Source organism: Octodon degus, unplaced genomic scaffold, assembly GCF_000260255.1.
Source record: "Octodon degus isolate 3935 unplaced genomic scaffold, OctDeg1.0 scaffold00039, whole genome shotgun sequence".
Taxonomy (NCBI): Eukaryota; Metazoa; Chordata; class Mammalia; order Rodentia; family Octodontidae; genus Octodon; species Octodon degus.
In genome coordinates, this window is record NW_004524615.1 from 5,756,650 (window position 1) to 5,762,829 (window position 6,180).

General features: G+C 48.9%; 1 pseudogene; it reads left to right on the plus strand.

The window, feature by feature from the left end:
• The first annotated feature begins 3,404 nt into the window (after positions 1-3,404).
• Positions 3,405-4,033, plus strand: LOC101572128 (annotated as a pseudogene).
• The last annotated feature ends 2,147 nt before the right edge of the window (positions 4,034-6,180 follow it).

The following is a 6,180-nucleotide window of genomic DNA, read 5'->3' on the forward strand; positions in this document are numbered from 1 at the left end:
AAAAAAAAAAGAATGAAAATGGGCCCCCTTATATCTCTAAACTGCCTGGGCTTACACCGAGGTGCGCCAGCTGTCAAGGTGGTCGTATCGTTGGCTTGTACCAATGCTTGAAGCTTTCTTCTATGGACTTCTCAGCGACAGCATTGGCAGCCAGCAGCTGGAGCCCCTATCTGCACTTGGTCTGTAGACTGCGGGGCCTTGTCTGCAGTACCCTGAGCATCTTCCTTCCACATCTTTCCATGGGACAGATCCACGCGGACCCCAAGTCAGACTCATCTGGGCTCTAACACAGAGGGTGCCCCCAAACTCACATTTTCATAGCTTACTCCCCATATTCATATGATGATACCATCTGGAGTGGGACCTGTGTGAGGTCAGTAGGGTTGGCTGGAGACTTGGGAGTGAGGGGTCTTGGGTGGCACAGTGGCTTTATAAGAGGAGGAGCAGACAGTGGCGCTAGCCCCGCCCTCTCACTTACTGTGCCATGCGGAGCTAGAAGCCCAGCAGGGCCAGGTGCCACAGACCTGCACCTCACAGCCTCCAAAGCCATGAGCAAGCTACTACATGCTGTAAATTACCAGGACTCAGGGAGTCTCTTTCTGCAATGAAGAAGTGGACTAAGACATCCCATAAGTTCCTCTCACAGCTAGGAAATACATGCGTTTATCAGATGTAGCCCCTCACGTAACAGAATCGCAGCTTGATTTCCAGTGGAGTCACATGCAGTAGCCCGGGCTCGGTCCACGTCCTGCTGCTCGATTTTCTAAGGGGCTGTACTGCGTCACCACCATGTGGGGAGGTTCATGAGTTCTTCACACAAAGACCAAACAAGCAAACTGGAGAGCCTGGAAGGTGGCCGTGTTCCAGGAGAGTGCAGGGCTCTGATGCGTAGAAGCACACCAGGTAATTTGCAATGTCCTGACTTGCAGTCCGGATGCGTGTGGGGCTCCTTTCCTCATCGCTGCTTTCTGTTTCATGCGGATGAGTCACTGAGGTTCTAAGTTGTGCTCCATGGATTAGAGCCGTCCATCCTCTTCAGAACCCTGTGATGGCCCTGCACATCGAATGGGGAAAGAATAAACACTGAGAACAGCCGCTCTTCAGAGTTGGGGGCACCACCTCACGAGACACAGAGAAGCCTCTTTTTACTCCAAAGCCACTCCCCCAGCTTAATCCTAGACAGTGTGGTGGAGGCGCAGCACTCACAGGACCCTGGGCAGCAGTGGAGACCTCGCTCTGGGCACGTGGCCCATGCACCAGGGGGTGTCTCACTGCTCCCCTCCAGCTGCCACCAGCTCCCTGCCACCCTACTGCTTCTCCTTTCATGGCCATATCCCATGCCAAAGCAATTGGACACTGAACTGGCAAGGAGACTGTCTCAGCCCCAAATGCCCTAATCCATTCATTACTCCAGGGATGGAAGAAAAGAGCTCATTAATTTATTTGAGTCTGGATCCTGCCAAGCGTTCTGAGGTTAATGTCTCAGCCTGTTTACACAAACAAATACATTAATAAATGTCCTAACATCCCTCGGTTGCAACCTCTGGGTGTGTTGCCATCTATCAACATGGCGCGGTGACTAAGGAGGGGTATGAATCCTGCCACCTCACCCTATGCTGGCCATGTGGCCCTACATGCCTGGCTTCTCTTTTTTGGGCCTCACTTCCACAGCTGTGGGAAAAGGACTCACAGGACTTGCTTTATTTGTGTCCCTGGAGATTTCAGTGAGAATCTTGGAAAGTATTTTTGGTTGTTCCTGGTGCATACCAAACAGTGGGTGACAGAGAGAGTGATTATTTTTATTTAATGTTGTTCACTAGCTCTTTTAAGTGATCTCTTCCATCCGAGGGGCATCAGAGTCCAAAGACCATGAGAAGTGTGACACCTCTGCTTCATTCTGGGAAAGAAAGCGGAAGTAATGATGCCTTTATAGTCAGCCACAAAATCAGGCTTGTGCTCTGAGAAGGTGCGATTTGGGATGGAAACTCCTCTGTCCAGGAAGGGGACATCTGTCCTGACTTGTTTTCTTCCAGCAGGATAGAAGGGAGAAAGGAGGACTGGCAGGACCGGAATGGCAGACCCGGGATGCTCGTTTCCACTTTGCCATGTAGGCAAGAACATGAAGCGATCTGAGACCCGCATTCACTGTGAATTATCCTGCGGATAATTTCACCTCCCCGTTATATGCCCCCAAGTGGCGGCAGTCTCTCAGTCACCCGGTTTGCTAGGGTAATTCTAAAGGTGGAAGGCGCCAGTCTGTAGGCCGTCTTTCGGCACGTGTCGGACCCTGCTTACGTACGATGTGACTATTCATTCTGTACTTCCGCTTCTGCTCCAGGGAGTACGTGCAGTCTCCATTCCAGAAGGGGAAAGAGACAATCCCCTCAAATCCAGTAAGCATGCGGCTAAGCCCTCAGCGCACTAAAGGAATAGAGTATGTTCAGCTCTCTATCATTTGCTTTTAAAAAAAGGTCTTGAACAGAAGCCCTCTGTCTGGATAGTTATTGTCCCAGTTAAATAATCTGTTCACATGAGGATTTATACAACAGGCATTCTTTCAACAAATTTTGATGTCTTTCTCTGAGTTGCAGAAAATTCCTACAAATTATAAATGAAAATAAGAAAAATTAAACATGACTTATAATTCTCCTTCTTTCTCCTTTGTGGCAATGTTCTATTCTCATCCCACGAACACTTTTGGCATCTCTGGCTCTTGGATCAGAAGTCACGAACAGGAAACTCTGCTTCCTCCTTGGTCTCATGGACCTTGTCTCCGTCCAGGGAGGGGGCTCAATCCTTGGCTGCAAAGCTCCAGGTTGTGCCCATGCCTTGAGCCTGGGCCTTCCGCCACAGCCAGTGCTGCACACGCTCAGCCTAAGCAGGGAAGGCGGTATATTCGCCATCTGGAATGAACTACTAAAGTGAGAGAGTCCATGCAGCCATGACAGTGACTGCCCATGAGGCCACTGGGGGCGAGTGGGGACAACCAAGCTCAACTTGACAGGCAGCTTTTTGGTCTGCTAGGAAGTGATGTCCACCTCATGGATACCACCCATAACTAATGTCTTGTTCTACAACTGCCTGGCTTCTCTCTTGATCTCTTGCTTTTGAAAGCAAACCAACCCAATGGAAACCAAGATCAGAAAAGTGTGACACCAGAGCTGGAGCAGCCAGGCACTGAGGGTCCCCGGCGCCAGCACCTCACTGGCACCTTGCCTGAGGTGTGCAGTGTTGTGCTCACGTGGCGTGGCACTGTGCTTGTTTTGGTTTATCCATCACTTGCCTGGGGCAGCTGCAGATAGGTGGCTTTCCTGCTTTGGTGGCTGCTTGTACCTACCTGGGGGCCCCTTCCTCAGGCTCTGTCCTTTCGCAGTTCCACACTCCCCTCAGGGCTGGTTCCCTCCATGCCCCTGGTGCACTACAGGAAGGCTGTGGTCCTCTGGTACTACTTCACGGGCCAGGGTGCTGCTGATTTGGGGTGCCTTTGGTCCTTGGCCAAAAGGACAGATGATGGGAATGGGCGGGTGGAAAGCAACTGCCAACTACCTCCTGTCACAGGGAAGACATCTTTGGCACATCAGCAGTTTGTGGAAAGTGAGTTCTTGGAAAGCTACGATCCCACAGTGGGGAGCACTTAAAGCAAGGTAGTGAACCTTGGCAAAGCTGAGTTTTGTCTACACCTGGTGGACGCAGCAGGGCAGGATGATACAGCATTCAGCCCCATTCCCTCATCATTGCGGTCCATGGTTATGTGCTTGCATATTCTGTTACCTCACTGCATGGCTTCCATGTCACCGAGAGTCTGTCCCAGAGCTACACCAAGACCATGGGAAGACCTGCCTGCCAGTGGTGCTAGTGGGGAACAGGGCAGATGTTTCTTCAGATACAGAGGTACAGGCAGTCCATGGGAAGAAACTGGCCGTCTTGGGGGGCAACATTTAAGGTGGAATCTGCTTGAGAGAGTCAGCCGACTCGGAATGATCCAAGAAGTTGCCCATGTGAGATCACCTGTAAACAATGGGGTCTCACATGAACCCTCTGGGGGGCTGCCTCGTCTCTGCTCTGGGTACCTGTTAAGCTCTGGCTGGGGCAGACCCCCAGGACTTCACAGGTGTGGTTGCCAGTATGTGTGGCTGTAGGGGCACACAGTGTGGTACCCCCCATCTGCACACTTTGCTAGGTTCCAGGGGCCCGGGCGTCAATGTTTACTAAAGTGGGTGTCTCATGGGCACTGATAGCTAGCCACATTTCTGCTAAATGAATTCTGTTACAGCATCCAGAAAGTATTCCAATCCTGGGCATTGTTTACCTAGGGCTTGTCCTCCTGTGTAGGTTTCAGGTGCTGAGTGGGGTCGTCCTCCTGTGTTGGCCTCAGGTGCTGAGGGAGTGAGGACAGCTAGGGACTCCTGACATGGAGCTGGCTCCCTGGGCTGACGATGTGTACACACAAATGAAAAGAAAGATCTAAGAAAGAAAGAAAGAAAGAAAGAAAGAAAGAAAGAAAGAAAGAAAGAAAGAAAGAAAGAAAGAAAGAAAGAGAAAGAAAAAAAGGAAGGAAGGACACTCCAGTCCGCTAGTGAACTTACCTCTAGGATCCTGGCCTAATTGCCCCCAGCCCTCCCTTTGGATCCTAAGAATGCAGAAGAAAAAGGTATTTTCAAGACAGCTTAACGAGCATTCCACCAAGAGGTAATGGAATGAGTGGTCCTGTTGACACCTGCAAAAATCGTATTTGAAATTTCTACATTTTATATTTCACATGGTGAAGCACTTTGGCCAGAGGGCAACAGTCCACATGGCTCTGTCCCGAGGCGCGGGTGTGGATACTTTCTTTCAAGAAAGATTTCCTTCGTAGGATTTTTAGGGACCCATCACAAGGATGTTTGTTTTAGTTAGGGACGCTGCAGATTGGATTATTCCACTGCAGTGGGCACTGCGAGGAGGTTTTCCTCTGGAGTTTTCCTTTTGGATGTTTTGCTCTTGGAAATATCAAACATCTGCCCAGGGCGAAGAGCTAAATAGCTGCAATTTTCTAGCTCATTCCTACTTTTGGCCTTCAGTGCCAGAGGCATTTGAACACCCAGGTTGCAGGCTGGATTCTCACCGAGACTTGGGAACGGAGGACAGCCAAGCTGTTTTAGATCAATTGCTCCCCGTGCTTAAAAGGCTAGTAAAAACAGGTTATAATGTTTACATGACTTTTTATGGGTCAGAGTTTATTATAGTTCTATATTCTGTGGCCTACAGCAGAGGAACGTTTTACAGGATTTTGCTCCATTTGACAGTTCTGTTTCAGTGCATCTGGTCAGGGAAGTTTTTTCCTTCTTTCATTTTCTCTTTTTCTCTGTTTTACCCTCGCTGCCAAGTGAGCTCTTAAGGTTCCTTGATTTCAAGGAATCTTTTTTCTTTTTTCTTTTTTTTTCCTTAGAAAGCTATATACTGGTCTAGATGCAAGAATCTGCAGAAGTTACTGGTCTAGATGCAAGAATCTGCAGAAGTTTCAGAGAAATTGTACAATTCTGAGTCATTTTTAAACTTCCTTTTGGAAGTTTAGAAACAAAATCCTCAGTGAACAGAAGGACATTTTATCCAGAGCCTTTGAATTTCTGTAAGTGCTGTGTGTTTTTTGTCTTCTGTGTATTGGTCAGCAGGACTCAGAGTGCGACAGGAGCACACAGTTTGGACCCTGCCAAGCCTGTTTGCATCACTGTTCCAAGACTTGGTTGTTTGTTACCTGAATTAAATGTCCTAACTGTGGGATGCTCGGGCTAAGGAATACCTACGCACAAGACTATTGACAGGGCCATGAAGTGAGATGGGGTATGAGTTACACACACACTGGTATTCATTTTCTGTGGCTTTTATAGAACACCCACCGAATGGCAGACACGGCCATGAGCTCTGAATGTGCAACAAGTGAATGAAAGTCATGACTCCTGCTGTTCAGTTGCACTGTTAGAGGTCAGGGGACACAAGTAAACCCATGTCACCCAGACTTCTATTTCACCTATGGAGAAATGTCAGTCAGCGTGCGGCAGGTTATTTGTGATGCTGGGCAGACTGTCTAGAAATGCCCTGAACCATTGTGACTTGTAGGCAGAAGACCAGCTCATGTGCATGGAGAAATCATGAAGCTACCCCACTTACTTTATAAGACTTACAATCTACACATCTATAATC